This window comes from Canis aureus, chromosome 4 (genome assembly GCF_053574225.1).
Source record: "Canis aureus isolate CA01 chromosome 4, VMU_Caureus_v.1.0, whole genome shotgun sequence".
NCBI lineage: Eukaryota > Metazoa > Chordata > Mammalia > Carnivora > Canidae > Canis > Canis aureus.
The window spans coordinates 3,167,845-3,187,082 of NC_135614.1; the positions used below are offsets into that span (position 1 = coordinate 3,167,845).

General features: G+C 36.9%; 1 long non-coding RNA gene across 21 annotated transcripts in view; it reads right to left on the reverse strand.

Moving 5' to 3' along the window:
- The window catches only part of LOC144312061 (uncharacterized), a 123,838-nt gene that overhangs the window by 81,360 nt on the left and 23,240 nt on the right, over nucleotides 1–19,238 (reverse strand). For 14 of the 21 annotated variants that reach the window (XR_013377495.1, XR_013377489.1, XR_013377487.1 and 11 more), the window contains 3 exons: nucleotides 16,251–17,388; nucleotides 14,008–14,071; nucleotides 11,079–11,190 (listed from right to left, as the gene is read on the reverse strand). This is a non-coding gene — a long non-coding RNA (uncharacterized LOC144312061). The remainder of the gene's footprint in view (nucleotides 1–11,078; nucleotides 11,191–14,007; nucleotides 14,072–16,250; nucleotides 17,389–19,238) is intronic. The other 7 variants (XR_013377499.1, XR_013377498.1, XR_013377496.1 and 4 more) reach the window with 4 other exon arrangements.

Consider the following 19,238-nt stretch of genomic DNA (forward strand, 5'->3'; position numbering starts at 1 on the left):
TGGCTCCCAAATGTTTAGTATCCAAAAAACTCAAGGAAATCCAATAGGAATGAAAAGCTAAACAGTTCACTGGGTATATAAATTAAAACTTCTGTAAGACACCAGTTAGCATTCAACATGTAAAAAAAAATGTAGAAGTCCTATATACCATGTACTAGCAATGATGTGGTGTTAGAGATATTCTTGTCCACTGAGGTCATAGAAGTTAATTGTGTTGCTTCAGAAAATAGATGAGCAGATCCCAGTAAACCTGGACTTTGACATGCCAAATGAGCCAGCAGTTCCACCCCTCAGAATAGATAATTGATAAATTAACATTTGTTTAATAAAATTAATATATATTTGATTTTTTTAAAAAGTGTTCCAGCACTGTATTTATTAGCAAAATTATAGCATAATTTATAATGACAAAAACCTGGGAACAAAGTAACTGTTCCTCATAGTAGGAGGGATAAAAGTTGTGTATTAATATGCAAAAGAATTTTTAAATTTTATTTTTAAAGAGAGGAGAGGGGCAGAGAGAGAGGCAGTAAATCTCAAGCATAGTCACACTCAACAAGGAGCTCAGTCCAGGGCTTGAACTCACCATCCTGTGATCATGAGCTAAAACCAAGAGTCAGATGCTGACTGAGCCACCCAGGCACCCCAGTACAAAGGAATTTTATATTGCAGTGATAATGAATACAATAAATGCATTAGTGTGGATAAATATTATAAAGAAAAATCCAATATAATTTCATTCCAATAAAGTATAAGAGCATACAAGGCCTAACAATATATTATTTAAGGATACAAGATAAGTGACGTAGCCATAAAGAGATTCATGGGAATAATTAATAAGACATTTAGGAAACTGGTTTTCCAGAAAGAGTGAGTATGGGAAAGGAGGAACAAATGGGTAAGAGTTTTAAGGCATATGGAAAAGATAGTCATTTTATTGGAATGTGTTAAACTGTATATATTTATTTTATACATTTCTTTTTCTATTTTTCTTTCCTCCTTTTGCAATTTGTTTATGCAGGAAAATTGTTTGTCAAATGCAAGGATTAGTTGTGTTGACATAAAATTTACTAGACCCAAAGATACTTTTGAAACATAAAATGATTATCAGAAAACATGTAAAATTTAAAATCATACTCTTCATGGAAGTATCATACCTTAAGATTTTAAATGTGTAGAATAATAAAGCTTACATTACATCCATTTGTTCATTTGCAAAATATTAGTTGATTACCTACTATGGGCAGGCTCTGTGCTGGGCAGTGGGAAGAAATCAATGAAGAAAATCTAAAAAGGTCTGCCATCTTTCAGTCTGTAGGGGAATAACTGGCCTAATAATATTGTGGGAGTGAGTGTTAATGACATATGTTGATAATAATGGTATACATCATATTTAATAGATTTGTATACAATTAATGCTTCTGTTTTAGAAACAGATCTATCCAGCTTAATATTCCTTTTTGTTTTTATTTTAATTTATGTTTCTTTGAGGGAATATAAGAATTTCTAATATCATGGTGTTCAACTAAAAGCTTTTCTCATTATCCATGATAATGATATGTTTAAGTTTCTGGTTAAATTCATGCTGTTTGGAGGTATTGGACAGCTTTTGGACTCCATCAAGGTAGAATTCTATACTAAAAAAAGAAGAGCTATTTTTAATTATTGGTTTAATCATTTTGTCTAATTTCCAAAATCTCATTTAATGAAGAAGATATCTAAAGTAAAAAAGAAAAAAAATGTGTATTTTCCTCCACAAAATGTTTTTAAAAATAATCTTAGATTGGTTATAAGGGAGGATATTAATAGACTTGTCAAGCTACCATGTAGTACACCAGAAACCAATGGAATATTGTAGGTCAGCTCCACTTCTTTCTTTGTTAAAGATGATGACTGGAAAGCAGTACAAAAATTTCAGACAGAAATGCCAGCTATTTCTTTGAAATTCAGATAAGTGTATATGTATTTTAGGCATAATTTGCAAACAATAAAATATCCATTTTTCAATGTATACATGAATAATCACCATCACAGAAAGATATAAAGCACTTCCAATACTTTAACAAAGCTATTTTTTGGGCTTCATTGAAGTCAGTTAATTCCCCTAACTTCCCCAGGCACAGGGAACCAAAGATTTGATTTCTGCCATTATAAATTATTTCTCCTCTAAATTTCATATGAATGGTTCTACTTTGTATCTAGAATATTTTAGCAAGATTTTTTTAAAGATTCATGTTGTAGTGGCTATAAGTATTGTAAATTTTTGTTGCTGAATAGTATTCCAACACAATTATTTATCCATTCATCTGCTGATGGAAATTTTAATTGCTTCCAATTTTTGTCACTATGAATAAAACTGCTGTGAACAATTGTGTGAATCTTTGTGCAGACATGCGGTATCTCTGAATAAATACTTACAAGTGGAATTACCAGGACAGATAGTACGTGTATGTATAACTTTAAAGTAATTAATTTTTCCCAAAGGAGTTATATTATTTTCCATTCTCATCTTCAAATTAAAAGGTATTCATAATTTGTTCCTTATAATTTTCATTTTAGATGGCATTTGGAATTGTTACATTTTTAAATTTTAGTCATTCTGATGGGTGTGTAGTGCTATCTCATTTTTGGTTCAATTTTGATTTCCTAAATCACTTATGTGATTATCTTCCTTTGAGTTCCAGGCTGATCGTAATTTTTTTTTCCAGTTGGAACAAATGAAACAACAGAAAATGAGATCAACAAGGGTCATAGTCAACAAGGGGTGAGTGTCTCTTCTACCCTAGTCCTGTTTATATTGGCAGAGATTCTCCAAGGAGAATGGTCTGCATTTTGATGGGGGTTAAAAATGGAAAAAAAATAATTAGCGCCATTTCTAGAAAATCCTTAAATATCAGAAGCACCTAATAAATTGATTTTTTGTTGTTGTTAAAGATACCAACTTAGTTAGAGGTACCAATCTAGTAAAACAAATCAAGAGGCTTAGAAAGGCATTGGATAAAGTACTCTTAACTATCTTAGGATATCCAATAGTCATCCCAAAAGAGTAAAGTCTTTAATGTATCCATATGCTTTTCCAACGTTTAGCAAATGAACGGGAACCTAAGTATTCAAGAGTAATTAATGGATACCTGTGACATACAAGATTGAGAGGAGTCCATCAAACCTTGGTTCAATATGTATTTTTTTTATTAATTTTTTTAAATTTTTAATTTATTTATGATAGTCACAGAGAGAGAGAGAAAGAGAGGCAGAGACAGAGGCAGAGGAAGAAGCAGGCTCCATACACCGGGAGCCCAACGTGTCTCCATACCAGGTCTCCAGGATCACGCCCTGGGCCAAAGGCAGGCGCTAAACCGCTGCGCCACCCAGGGATCCCTCAATATGTATTTATACTGTATGTGCAGTACATAGACTTGGAAAGGAAATTATCCTAAAAATTTTGAGATACTAACATTATATTCTGGAAGGTGTTTTGTGAATAGAATAAGAGTCAGAGTGCAACCTGAGAAAAACCTTACACATTTTTAATTTAATTCTGACATTTTAAAAAAGGAGATTAATTTTGTATGAAATACTTGAAGTTTTTATTTGGGGGGATAACTAATTGTTAAACAGTGTGGGTGTTACTTTTAGTAGAAATTATCTAAGAGAGCCCAGAATGGAATGCTAAGAAACAATGGGGATCTGACTGGCACCCTCATTCTGTACTTGAAGAAATATAGATATTGTGGCAGAACATAGTTAGTGTGTGCTTACAGGAAAGAATCTATGAATGTTGTTGAACATACCTTGATGATTAATTGTGGTATAAAACTCATATAAGAGGTTTTAGAGAGATAAGGAATATATAACACTCTCTCAATCAAAAGTCCTTATTTTGACGTTTCCTCATCTTTAGTATGTGATAGTTTCATGTTTTGTACCTTATCAGTCCATGCTTCATCATTCCCTGGCTCCTATGCGTGAGAACTACTTATGGTATATAACATGATAATCCATTATTCTGGGACCTTCGACCTCTGTTGGGTTACCAACTACTTGGGATGAGAGTGAAGTGGGTAGAGAAGAGCAATGGGTCAACAATGGTTCACTTACGGAGGCGGGGCAAGACGGCGGAAGAGTAGGGTCCCCAAGTCACCTGTCTCCACCAAATTACCTAGATAACCTTCAAATCACCCTGAAAATCTACGAATTCGGCCTGAGATTTAAAGAGAGACCAGCTGGAATGCTACAGTGAGAAGAGTTCGCGCTTCTATCCAGGTAGGAAGACGGGGAAAAAGAAATAAAGAAACAAAAGGCCTCCAAGGGGGAGGGGCCCGCGAGGAGCCGGGCTGAGGCCGGGGCGAGGGTCCCCAGGACAGGAGAGCCCCGTCCCGGAGGAGCAGGAGCTGCACCGACCTTCCCGGGCGGAAAGGGGCTCGCAGGGAGGTGGAGCAGGACCCAGGAGGGCGGGGATGCCCTCGGGCTCCCGGGGACACTAACAGACACCTGCGCCCCGGGAGATGCGCCGAGCTCCCTAAGGGCTGCAGCGCGCACGGGGGACCCGGAGCAGCTCGGGGGGCTCGGGGGCGGCTCCGCGGAGGGGGCTGCGTGGCCCGGGAACGCGTCTCCACCAGCTCAGGCCCCGGAGCACAGGGCGCCGGGACACAGCCCAGGATCCGGCCTCCCCCGGGACAGGCAGAGGCCGGGAGGGCCCAGGACAAAGAGGACGCTCCTGCCCCAGCTGAGCAGATCAGCGGCCCCGCCCGGAGCCTCCAGGCCCTGCAGACGGAGAGCTCCGGAGTTCCTGCCGGAGCTGAATCCAGGTTTCCAGAGCTGCCCCGCCACTGGGGCTGTTCCTCCTGGGGCCTCACGGGGTAAACAACCCCACTGAGCCCTGCACCAGGCGGGGGCAGAGCAGCTCCCCCAAGTGCTAACACCTGAGAATCAGCACAACAGACCCCTCCCCGAGAAGACCAGCTAGACGGACAAGTTCCAGGAGAAGTCAAGGGACTTAAACTGTACAGAGTCACAAGATACGCCCCCAATCCCCGAATATTTTTTTCTTTTTTTGCTTTTTGATTTCTGTTTGCTTCCCCCACCCCTTTTTTCTTTCTCTTTTTCTTCTCTCTTTTTTATTTTTTCTTCCTTTTTTGTTTTCTTTTTCTCTTTTCTTTCCATCTTTCTCTCCTCTCTTTTTCTCCTTTTCCCAATACAACTTGTTTTTGGCCACTCTGCACTGAGCTAAATAACTAGAAGGAAAACCTCACCTCAAAAGAAAGAATCAGAAACAGTCCTCTCTCCCACAGAGTTACAAAATCTGGATTACAATTCAAAGTCAGAAAGCCAATTCAGAAGCACTATCATACAGCTACTGGTGGCTCTAGAAAAAAGCATAAAGGACTCAAGAGACTTCGTGACTGCAGAATTTAGATCCAATCAAGCAGAAATTAAAAATCAATTGAATGAGATGGAATCCAAACTAGAAGTCCTAATGATGAGGGTTAACAAGGTGGAAGAAGGAGTGAGTGACAAAGAAGACAAGTTGATGGCAAAGAGGGAAACTGAGGAAAAAAGACACAGACAATTAAAAGACCATGAAGACAGATTAAGGGAAATAAACGACAGCCTGAGGAAGAAAAATCTACGTTTAATTCGGGTTCCCGAGGGCGCCGAAAGGGACAGAGGGCCAGAATATGTATTTGAACAAATCCTAGCTGAAAACTTTCCTAATCTGGGAAGTGAAAAAGGCATTCAGATCCAGGAAATAGAGAGATTCCCCCCTAAAATCAATAAAAACCGTTCAACACCTTGACATTTAATAGTTATGCTTGGAAATTCCAAAGATAAAGAGAAGATCCTTAAAGAAGCAAGAGACAAGAAATCCCTGACCTTTATGGGGAGGAGCATTAGGGTAACAGCAGACCTCTCCACAGAGACCTGGCAGGCCAGAAAGGGCTGACAGGATATATTCAGGGTCCTAAATGAGAAGAACATGCAACCAAGAATACTTTATCCAGCAAGGCTTTCATTCAAAATGGAAGGAGAGATAAAGAGCTTCCAAGACAGGCAGGAACTGAAAGAATATGTGACCTGCAAACCAGCTCTGCAAGAAATTTTAAGGGGGACTCTTAAAATTCCCCTTTAAGAAGAACTTCAGAGGAACAATCCACAAAAACAGGGACTAAATAGGTATCAGGATGACACTAAACTCATACCTTTCAATAGTAACTCTGAACATGAACGGGCTTAATGAGCCCATCAAAAGGCACAGGGTTTCAGACTGGTTAAAAAGAAGGACCCATCTCTTTGCTGTCTACAAGAGACTCATTTTAGACAGAAGGACACCTACAGCCTGAAAATAAAAAGTTGGAGAACCATTTACCATTCAAATGGTCCTCAAAAGAAAGCAGGGGTAGCCATCCTTATATCAGATAAACTAAAATTTACCCCGAAGACTATAGTGAAAGATGAAGAGGGACACTATATCATACTTAAAGGATCTATCCAACAAGAGGACTTAACAATTCTCAATATATATGCCCCGAATGTGGGAGATGCCAAATATTTAAACCAATTAATAACCAAAGTGAGGAAATACTTGGATAGTAATACACTTATACTTGGTGACTTCAATCTAGCTCTTTCTATACTCGATAGGTCTTCTAAGCACAACATCTCCAAAGAAACGAGAGCTTTAAATGATACACTGGACCAGATGGATTTCACAGATATCTACAGAACTTTACATCCAAACTCAACTGAATACACATTCTTCTCAAGTGCACATGGAACTTTCAACAGAATAGACCACATACTGGGTCACAAATCGGGTCTGAACCGATACCAAAAGATTGGGATCGTCCCCTGCATATTCTCAGACCATAATGCCTTGAAATTAGAACTAAATCACAAGAAGTTTGGAAGGACCTCAAACACGTGGAGCTGAAGGACCATCCTGCTAAAAGATGAAACGGTCAACCAGGAAATTAAGGAAGAATTAAAAAGATTCATGGAAACTAATGAGAATGAAGATACAACCATTAAAAATCTTTGGGATGCAGCAAAAGCAGTCCTAAGGGGGAAATACATAGCAATACAAGCATCCATTCAAAAACTGGAAAGAACTCAAATACAAAAGCTAACCTTACACCTAAAGGAGCTAGAGAAGAAACAGCAGATAGATCCTACAACCAGCGGAAGAAGAGAGTTAATAAAGATTCGAGCAGAACTCAATGAAATCGAGACCAGAAGAACTGTGGAACAGATCAACAGAACCAGGAGTTGGTTCTTTGAAATTATTATTAAAATAGATAAACCATTAGCCAGCCTTATTAAAAAGAAGAGAGAGAAGACTCAAATTAATAAAATCATGAATGAGAAAGGATAGATCACTACCAACACCAAGGAAATACAAACGATTTTAAAAACATATTATGAACAGCTATACACCAATAAATTAGGCAATCTAGAAGAAATGGACGCATTCCTGGAAAGCCACAAACTACCAAAACTGGAACAGGAAGAAATAGAAAACCTGAACAGGCCAATAACCAGGGAGGAAATTGAAGCAGTCATCAAAAACCTCTCAAGACACAAGAGTCCAAGGCCAGATGGCTTCCCAGGGGAATTCTATCAAACGTTTAAAGAAGAACCCATACCTATTCTACTAAAGCTGTTTGGAAAGATAGAAAGAGATGGAGTACTTCCAAATTCATTCTGTGAGGCCAGCATCACGTTAATTCCAAAACCATACAAAGACCCCACCAAAAAGGAGAATTATAGATCAATATCCCTGATGAACATGGATGTAAAAATTCTCAACAAGATACTAGCCAATAGGATCCAACAGCACATTAAGAAAATTATTCACCACGACCAAGTAGGATTTATCCCCGGGACACAAGGCTGGTTCAACACTCATAAAACAATCAATGTGATTCATCATATCAGCAAGAGAAAAACCAAGAACCATATGATCCTCTCATTAGATGCAGAGAAAGCATTTGACAAAATACAGCATCCATTCCTGATCAAAACTCTTCAGAGTGTAGAGATAGAGGGAACTTTCCTCGACATCTTAAAAGCCATCTATGAAAAGCCCACAGCAAATGTCATTCTCAATGGGGAAGCACTGGGAGCCTTTCCCCTAAGATCAGGAGCAAGACAGGGATGTCCACTCTCACCACTGCTGTTCAACATAGTACTGGAAGTCCTAGCCTCAGCAATCAGACAACAAAAAGACATTAAAGGCATTCAAATTGGCAAAGAAGAAGTCAAACTCTCCCTCTTTGCCGATGACATGATAGTCTACATAGAAAACCCAAAAGCCTCCACCCCAAGATTGCTAGAACTCATACAGCAATTTGGTAGCGTGGCAGGATACAAAATCAATGCCCAGAAATCAGTGGCATTTCTATACACTAACAATGAGACTGAAGAAAGAGAAATTAAGGAGTCAATCCCATTTACAATTGCACCCAAAAGCATAAGATACCTAGGAATAGACCTAACCAAAGAGGTAAAGGATCTATACCCTAAAAACTATAGAACACTTCTGAAAGAAATTGAGGAAGACACAAAGAGATGGAAAAATATTCCATGCTCATGGATTGGCAGAATTAATATTGTGAAAATGTCAATGTTACCCAGGGCAATGTATACGTTTAATGCAATCCCTATCAAAATACCATGGACTTTCTTCAGAGAGTTAGAACAAAGTATTTTAAGATTTGTGTGAAATCAGAAAAGACCCCGAATAGCCAGGGGACTTTTAAAAAAGAAAACCATATCTGGGGGCATCACAATGCCAGATTTCAGGTTGTACTACAAAGCTGTGGTCATCAAGACAGTGTGGTACTGGCACAAAAACAGACACATAGATCAATGGAACAGAATAGAGAACCCAGAAGTGGACCCTCAACTTTATGGTCAACTAATATTGGATAAAGGAGGAAAGACTATCCATTGGAAGAAAGACAGTCTCTTCAATAAATGGTGCTGGGAAAATTGGACATCCACATGCAGAAGAATGAAACTAGACCGCTCTCTTGCACCAGACACAAAGATAAACTCAAAATGGATGAAAGATCTAAATGTGAGACAAGATTCCATCAAAATCCTAGAGCAGAACACAGGCAACACCCTTTTTGAACTCAGCCACAGTAACTTCTTGCAAGATACATCCACGAAGGCAAAAAAAACAAAAGCAAAAATGAACTATTGGGATTTCATCAAGATAAGAAGCTTTTGCACAGCAAAGGATACAGTCAACAAAACTCAAAGACAACCTACAGAATGGGAGAAGATATTTGCAAATGACGTATCAGATAAAGGGCTAGTTTCCAAGATCTATAGAGAACTTATTAAACTCAACAGCACAGAAACAAACAATCCAATCATGAAATGGGTAAAAGACATGAACAGAAATCTCACAGAGGAAGACATAGACATGGCCAACATGCACATGAGAAAATGCTCTGCATCACTTGCCATCAGGGAAATACAAATCCAAACCACAATGAGATACCACCTCACAGCAGTGAGAATGGGGAAAATTAACAAGGCAGGAAACCGCAAATGTTGGAGAAAAGGGAACCCTCTTACCCTGTTGGTGGGAATGTGAACTGGTGCAGCCACTCTGGAAAACTGTGTGGAGGTTCCTCAAAGAGTTAAAAATAGACCTGCCCTATGACCCAGCAATTGCACTGTTGGTGATTTACCCCAAAGATTCAGATGCAATGAAACGCCGGGACACCTGCACCCCGATGTTTATAGCAGCAATGTCCACAATAGCCAAACTGTGGAAGGAGCCTCGGTGTCCATCAAAAGATGAATGGATAAAGAAGATGTGGTTTATGTATACAATGGAATATTCCTCAGCCATTAGAAACGACAAATACCCACCATTTGCTTCAATGTGGATGGAACTGGAAGGTATTAAGCTGAGTGAAGTAAGTCAATCAGAGAAGGACAAACAGTGTATGTTCTCATTCATTTGGGGAATATAAATAATAGTGAAAGGGAATATAAGGGAAGGGAGAGGAAATGTGTGGGAAATATCAGAAAGGGAGACAGAACATAAAGACTCCTAACTCTGGGAAAGGATCTAGGGGTGGTGGAAAGGGAGTAGGGCGGGGGTTGTGGGTGAGTGCGTGATGGGCACTGAGGGGGACACTTGACGGGATGAGCACTGGGTGTTATTCTGTATGTTGGTAAATTGAACACCAATAAAAAATTAATTTATTAAAAAAAATAAAGAAAAAAGAAGAAATGGTTCACTTTCTTTTATCTCTCTGACCCAAAGATAAATACTAACTTTGGTAGAAACTATATCTGGCTATAATATGTAATGTCCTAAAGATTAAAGAAAACATAACAGAATTATATTAGATCCCAGATAAATTTAGAATCCCATAAAGATTTGATCTTATATCCCTCAGTGTTCAGCCATAAGCTATTTGTTTTTAAAGGTCTTAATATCCTTACTCCATACAGAGGCCGCTTCTCCATCCTGCTCTCAAATATATGCATAACTCAGGAAGACCCTCATTCTGCTTTTCAAGGTTGGCCAAGAATATAATCCTGCCTCACACACTCTCATAATTATCTTCACTGTCATGTTCTATGTAGGGTTTCACTGTCATCTCTTATGTGCTCTGACAATGCAACATTGCTAGACAATCCCATCAGAACAGTAAAATAATATTGTTTATTTTTCCAATTTCAAGCCTATTTGAATGTGTGTGTGTATGTACACACATACACACATATATATATTTCTAACCTGATCCAATTGATTCTCATACATTAGTAGGTCAAGAATATCTGTATATTCTTCCTAGGGTTTCCAAGGTCTTGGTTTCTGAACTTGAGAGCAACTGCTCAAAAGAGAACACAGTATAGTGTGTCTCTGCCCCAAAGTCATAATCAATAGCAACTTTTGCAGTTCCAAAATAACAGATTTTGCTGCCTCTACCATGGTCAATATGCTTTAACATTTTTGAAGTGAAGCTTCTATCAAGTTTCCTAATTTCTTCAATGATTTAGCAGGAATAACTTTTATACTAAAAGAGTCCAGAAATAAAATCTCATACCTGAATGATGTCAATGGAAAGTTAACTTTCCTTGTCTTCATTTCACATCTGGGAGAAAAGTTGATTCAGAGAGTTTAAATGATTTGCCAGAAAGGTCGCAGTAGTGATGGAGCTGATGGATTCAAAACAGGTGACTCTTATTCTAGGGCTACACTGTCTTATCAAATGTCACCAAATGTGACTTCTTAGCCACTGATGCTGTACGCAGCCAACAGTCCTACAGTCTATGTTTTGGTGGATCTCTAACTTTTTCATTTCTCCAGATATGTCAACTCAGCCCAGTCTCCTTCAATTCAATCTCATTAATGGGGTTCCCATTGGTTTCAGATCCTAAGTACTGGATGTGTAAAGAAGAGCTAGAGAAAAAGAAGAGTATTAGAGTGAAAGCAGATCAGCTTATTTCCTTGTCTTTCCCCTGGTTCAGAGAGCATCTCTCTTGCACATGACAGTTTTCCTATAACCTAGTGTAGCATTTTGAAATTTCAGTAAAGCAGAAGTGACAGTCCTGTAACTCACAAACTCCACTGAGATCACTCTTATGACAAACTTGTCTTAGCTGTCTGTATATAAATTAGGAATTCCTAAAGCTTTCAATATGAAAGTTGCCATGAACTGCTTTGTTTCAAACGGAAACCTTTGAAATGCTAATTAAAAAGTATTCTTTCCAAAGAGACTTTAAATGATTTTGGGGAAAATAAACCTACTTTATTAAATTTTTACTGGGAAGTCTTGTGAGTGATTGGGCAGTTTTGTGAACTACTGTAGGACATGAAATATATATTTTAGAAGTCACTCTAAATCTTAGGGTGTGGCAGATAAAATGTTTATACTGATTATATTCTATTGGAAACCATAAATACAGATAGATTCAACACAGAATTTAATGATTTGAGATGCTAGGAGACAGAAAAAAAAAAAAAAACCTTTAAAAGTATTTGAATTATCATCTTCCTTCTGAGATGCTCAGCTTCCTCAAGATAGAACATACCCTTTGGGGAAGATAAATAAATTTAATCTTTCTAAGGGCACAGTTATAATTGTTACTGTTTATACTTTTTGGTTTCTTTCTCTGTCTTTCCTTCCTTTTCCTTTATTTTCTTTCTTCCTTTACTTTTTCCATGTAATGTTTCCTTTTTATTACCTTGGAATTGGAATGTGATTGAGTGAATGAATAAGTATGCAAATGCACATAGCAGGAAGCAGGTTCTAGAGAACCTTAGGTAGAATTTTTTTTTTAAAATTAGTGAGTACTCCAAGAGAGCCAAACAATTACCCAATTTTGAGCATAGTGGAAGCATAGCTGCCTTCTCTCTGACCCACATCTCCTGATCTGTTAAATGGCTTGAGTAGCTAACAACTGCATAGCCTGAAGACTTAGGAACCATTCTAAACTCCTTTTTTCCTACCATAAATTTTCCAACCTCCTTCTCAGTCTATTGGCCAGCAGGGATCAGATTCTTTGTATCTAAGAATTGAATATTTTCATTCCTATTGAGATTTTGTGATACCCAATTTGTCCATCATTTGTATCATTTTTATCATATTGCATATATTATACACCACCATAAGAGATTTTCCTTTTGCTGTCTGGATATATTTGCTTTATTAGTATACGAAATGAAAAGGAAAGAAGGAAAAATAAGTTGTATAATAAATATCTTATAATCAAACATGTTCATTATTTTAAACTGCTGTGTCAATGCAATGTCATTTTTTCCTGTACACGTTAATAAACAAAAACTATCATATCCTAGAAAATAGTGATCAAGGTTGTTTCATGGAGAAAGAAATTGAGAGAAAAATAGCATTAAGGAAAAATCAATTATATATATATAATATCTATATATTATTTATATAGATATGTAGATATTATAATTATATATAAACAGTTCCTTATGAAATATACTGAACCAAATGCTTTATTTCTTTTAATTTGAAAATATAGTACAAAAATAATCCAATTATAACAGTAGAAGCAATGAGATATTTTGGGGCAAGTTTAAGAAGTTTTGATTTAGATACTAATTTATAAAAGTAAACCCTTCTTTGAGATGACTTGGAATCTCATAAGACTACCATATATTCATTAGAAGTTTTTTTTTTTAATTTTTATTTATTTATGATAGTCACACACAGAGAGAGGCAGAGACACAGGCAGAGGGAGAAGCAGGCTCCATGCACCGGGAGCCCGATGTGGGATTCGATGCCGGGTCTCCAGGATCGCGCCCTGGGCCAAAGGCAGGCGCTAAACTGCTGCGCCACCCAGGGATCCCCCATATATTCATTAGTTTTCCTTTTTCATCACTGCCATCCTTTTCTTGATTTGTTATAAACAATATGCTAGCTTTAAAGAATAATTTTTAGGATGTGGTTAAAAGTTTTTCTGTCCTAAGCTCTGGCAATCTATTTATTTTACTCTTTTCCCCTTGATTTCTTTTCTTTTGTCTGGAGCACAATCTATTATAGTTTTTAATTTAATTTTATTTTTCTTGTAGTTTAAACAGACTTTCTGTGGGTGGGAAGTTTTATACCTGCCTGAAAATATCTTTATTTTAATTTTTAAGTTAAGTTTTTTATTCTGAGATAATTATGGACTCAGATTCAATTACAAGAAATGATACAGAGAGATTCCATGTAGTCTTTGCTCAATTTCCCCCAATAATGACATCTAACAGAACTATAGTACAATGTCAAAACTGGGAAAACGACGCTGTGATGATATTCATCGACACAAAAATGTTGCATATTTAAGTTTCTTTTTCATTATTGCTTCTCAGTATTCAAAGGCATGGATATGCCAGAGTTTGTTTAACCTTCATCAACTGAAGGACAGCTGAGTTATTTTCATCTTTTAGCTCTTGCAGTGGGGAAGGGAGTGCCAAAAAATGCCATGTGTGATGGGTTCAAGTCAAGAGAAACAATATTTTACCTTGTCTGAGTGATCTCACAAGCCCTCTCTGAGGAAGTAGATGTTATAGCTTATTACTTGATACCTGAATATAAAAAAAAAAAGTTAAAAACAGAGCTAAAAATGTTGCAGGCAGGGAAACAATACTCCAAAGTTTTTAGATAAGATAGAGCTTATCTTATTTTGGAGAATTAAAGAACTTCACAAGGAAAGCTATAGAGTACAAAGGAGGAGAGGTGAGAATTTGAGCAGATAATCAGAGGTGAAAATAGAGTTAGTAAAGATCAGGTGAAGGATATTTCCTTTCCAAGGAAAATGTGAAGCCATCAGAGTGTTATAAGTAGGTGCTAAGGTTATCAGATGTAATTTTGTTAAAGATTTCTCTGGCAGTGGACTAAAGAGCAGAATAGTGGGAGGCCATATTAAATCCAACCAGATCAACTTGGCAGTTATTATAATAGCATAGTCTGTGATACTAGCAACTGAGAGAAGCAGATATATTTTAGAGCTAGTTAGGCTAATGAACATGATTTGATATGGGAAATGTGAGAGAGGAAAGGATTCATGAAACTCCTATTTTGTCGATGGAGAAATCCATATAATTAATTGAAATTGAGAACAAGGGACAAGGTATACGTTTTTGAAAGAAAAGAAAGTTTTGAAGAGAACAGTAGTGTCAAATGCTGTCAAGCAATCCAGGAAAGTTAAAGGCAAAAAGGTGCCATTAGATTCATCCACAAAGACATTTCTAGTGGCAGTGATGAGAGCAATTTGAGTGGAGAATTCTTTTGCCTCCAGGATTGTTATCTTTCCCTGGATTTTATCATAAAATTACTCAAGATTTTCATAAACTTGTTGATATAGGTCTGATTTCCAGAAATTTTAGATTGTCTCAATCTGAAAGACGTGTGATGACTATAGTGATGATTTGTCTTAGTACTCAAAGCTACATTGTTCTACCCCCAAAACATGCTTTGTTTTGAAATGGTCAAGGATAGTTATGTAGTTAGAAAAATTTGTGTTTCTTTTCAGAAGAAGGAATACCTGCTTTCACCAACTGGTTAGTAGTAGTTATAAAAGCCACAGAACCAAGCTTTTCAGGATAAAATGGCCCAAAGACTCCCCTAGGAATGATTCTCCTAGGCTCTCAGTTACCAGAGAACACTATTAACAATGGGTGTCCTGCAAGTTGAGCATGGAGCTCTGGTCACATAGCTTCTGGTGGAGTGGGAAGCAATGGCCATTCTTGGGCCAAGGGATTGTTAATAGGTATATGAATTTTAAATATGTCAAATTATATTATACATCATTTGAACAAAATATGAACATGTCAAATGTGAACAAAAATAGAAATCTGGTTTCACCTATTGAAGAATTTCTAAATAAGAGATTTTAATTTCTCCTCTCTGTAGGAAAGAATTCAAGGTGTGATTGATTGTCATTATGAGTATTTTATATATCACTCACTCATGGTGTCAGACTCGAGGACAGTAAACCAACAGCCCTGGGGTTGTAATGACATCTGGATTACTGAAGTCAAGTTCTGAGACATATTGCAGACCTAATCACGGGTATACTGTAGATGGTATTTTCACATACTTTTAAATTGCCCAAATTAGAGGTCCTTTATAATTTTCCCCCAAATTACACAAAGCTCCTTCTTCATGTTGAGTTGGCCTACTTCATTTTTTTCTTTTTACTTTGTCAGAGACTAATCTTGAGAAATGGTAGAAAATTTTCCACAAAAATGCCAGATATGTCCTTGCATTTTACATAATTACATAGATTACAATATTTCAGAAAAGTTCTGTATTTTAGCGAAGTTATTAGGATATTCACTAGTTTGAATAATTAACTGAATGGCTATCTTGCAAACCAAAGTCCTCCTCCCCATATTAGAATATCTAGAATGCTGTTTTTGCTCAGTCACCCTTTTCTCAGCTTAACATCCTTCAATGTGTTCTTCAAATATCTTCAAATATCTGAGGGTGGGGATTGGGGTGGAGAAGAAACATAGTTTACATAACTAGTTTAACATAGTTTATTATATATTAAATCATGGGAGCTCTTGGTTGACTCATCAACCAATAAAACTTCAGCCACTTCATTGGTAGGTATGTCCAAAAACTATTCTTTGTATCTAAGCACAAAGCCACATATTCTTCTGAGGATAGATGGCCTCAGTAATATCACAGGAAATGTTAGTATGCACGTGAATATCTGGGTCTCACTACGGTTATTGGATTCATGGTCCCAAAACTAACCTTCACCTTCTTCTTGTGTGTAGAAGTCTTGCCTTGCCTGTTTCTTTTTTTTTTCTCTCATTATAGGAATCTGTCATGAGTATAGTTTTCATCACACATTGTAGCAAAGCACTGAAAATGACAATTGCACAATCACAGGTGATATACTTTTATCTCTCAAAACAGTGAATGCTTGTCTCTGCTTTTATTCAACTTTCTAGAGATGCCGATACCACCAATCGCTTCTTTCTCTTGACTTCCACAATGCCATTCTTTCCCGTTATTTTTTTCTTCTTACTGGTTACTTTCTTGTTTCATTTGCTAGTGCCCTCATGTTTTTCTCCCTCACAGAGTGAAGTTTCTCTTGGAGCAATTCTGAGCTCTTTTTTTTCCTTCTATGTTCAGTCTCTAAATGATGTGAAACATCTACAACTTGTAATGATTCTCATAATTTTATCACAATCATATCAACTCATCTGAGGCCTACACTCATATATTCAGCCACTTACTTTGCATCTGCAATTGACTATCTCCTAGATACCTTAATTTAAAATATCCAAATGGAACTCACGATGTTCTTTCCCGAACTCACAACTCAATCCTCATTATCTGTGCAGTTGGAGCCACCACCCACCAAGTATGTCAACCCAGAAATGTGGGAGGTGCCCCTGCTTTCTTCCTTTCCCTTACGTAACAAACTTCTGCAAATCCCATTGTTTATCTTCAATATATATGCGTTCAATATTCTTTCTTTACACCTCCATGGTTAGAGAGTTTGTAGAGATGGCCATCATTTTGTGTCTAGATAGAGAAACAGTTACCTCCTTCACCCTCAAAGCTGTCCTCCCCACAGCAGCAGAGGTGAAGCTTTGTCTCAGGCTTGCCTCTGTGAAACCGAGCAACCAGGGAAGCCACATTACTTATTTCTATTCTTAAAATTACATATAACCCTTGCATTCCACTGTGAAACAAAAGGCAAACAACCTTCAATTGCTCCTGTGCCTTCATTCTCACCAACCTTAAAATGTGGACCAATCTTTGAGATGTTAACATTTATGTTGCTTCCAAAATTAGGTTGCAAAATCTATAGTTTCTAGGAAGAAACATGTCTTCTTACCATCTAATCTTTTGTGCCTCAGATATAAAGGTACTAAAATATCTGTGAAAAGCAAAAGAGAGAGAGAGAAAAAAAAAAGAGGGAAGGAGGGAAAAGGAAGAAAAGACAGAGGGAGGGAAGTTGTTTGGTTAGAAAAGAAATGTATATACTTGGTCTCAGAGGTACCAATAGAACAATTATTGAGAATAATCATTTGTGATTAATGATGGACATGGGATATTATTTATGATGTTCTTCTTATAAGTTAGAGAGAAAATAAACCCAAAATAAATGTAAATCACCACCAAATGGATATTAATTAAATAATTCATTTTACTCCCACAGAGCAGATTCCTTTTTTTTTATTCCTTTTTTTTTCAAGACTTTATTTGTTTATTCATTCACCCTGTCCTGAAGGCGGCACTAAACCTGTAAGCCCCCCCCACCCCACCCCCCTCCCGGGCTGCCCCAGAGTGGATTTCTAAGCATGCATTAAAATCATGAATGCAAATTATATTAAAAGAAAAAATTTCTCCTATCATAAGTTTAAGTGAAAAAGTCAAATTCAAAGCATTAGAAATACTATATAAAATATTAAATATGGGGACGCCTGGGTGGCTTAGGAGTTGGGCATCCACCTTTGGCTCAAGGCATGATCCTGGAGCCCCTGGATCCCTGCATGGAGCCTGTTTCTCCCTCTGCTTGTGTCTCTGCCTCTCTTCCTCTGTGTCTCTCATGAATAAATAAATAAAATATTTTTTTAAAATGTTAAATATGCTTTGAGCCCCATTATACATGTTGTTGAAAATGGCATAGAAAATTTATCTTTAAATATTTACACATGAATGAAAATTACAGAAACACTAATAGTTAAAATTTCCCCATTTATACTTCATGGATTTTCTAAACTATTACTTCATACTTTCTTATAAGTCAATGTTTAGCATTTTTATAAAATCCACAATAACATCTTTAAGATAATCTGGATGTTCATTGGCATCAACATATCATTGAGTCTCCAGGGATGGCAAAGCCCCAAAGTGGAGAGAGCCTATGTCCCAGAATCATATTTGGAGAAGGGTCACCTACTTATTCACAAAAATTTGGGCTTTCTGTGACAAGCAATAAGTTTCTATTCCTTTGAACTACTGAAATTTTTGGGTTTCAGCTCTTGGTGTTATTTTCCCATGAATATTCTCAGGAAATATTATTATTTTCCAGAATGAAGTAAATGCGAGTATACGGACATTAAAATAACTTACGCTATTCTATTGTAGAATGATGATATCGAGTCTTGGATGAAATGTTTTACAAGTTCAAACAAGACAATTGGGAATAAACACTTTCCCACACCATTCCATTATGATGACATTTTCTTTCAAAATCAGATAACCTATGGTTACGAGAAAATAATTTTGACTTTGAACATGTAAGAACTATTTGGTGGACATGTATTTCAAAGTTTTTGCTTTTTCAAAGAAGTTGTTCAATTTCATTAGCAAAATCCAACATATGCTCAAAAGATCAGTGTTTTATATTCGTTATTATTAGTAATTCTATTTGCTTAGTAAAATATGATGTAAAATTAATAATTCATAACTTTTCTCAAATGTTATGTGTAAAATCATCAACAACTCATTTCTGGTCCCTGATGAGTCAATTTCAGTCAAACTGACATGATTCCATAAGTTTTAATGGACTGTGGCACTTAACTTTACAGTCTTGAAACTAATTGCAATCTCAGTTTTGCATAAATTCATGAAAAGTAGGAGTTTTTCAATCATGTTCAGTATTTTAATTATACTCCATAGAATAGATTACTCATTTTACACAGGGAAAATTCACATTTAAAAGTATTAAATTGAAGAGCCACTCACATATAAATACTATCCAGTTCTCTCTCAAAGATAGTT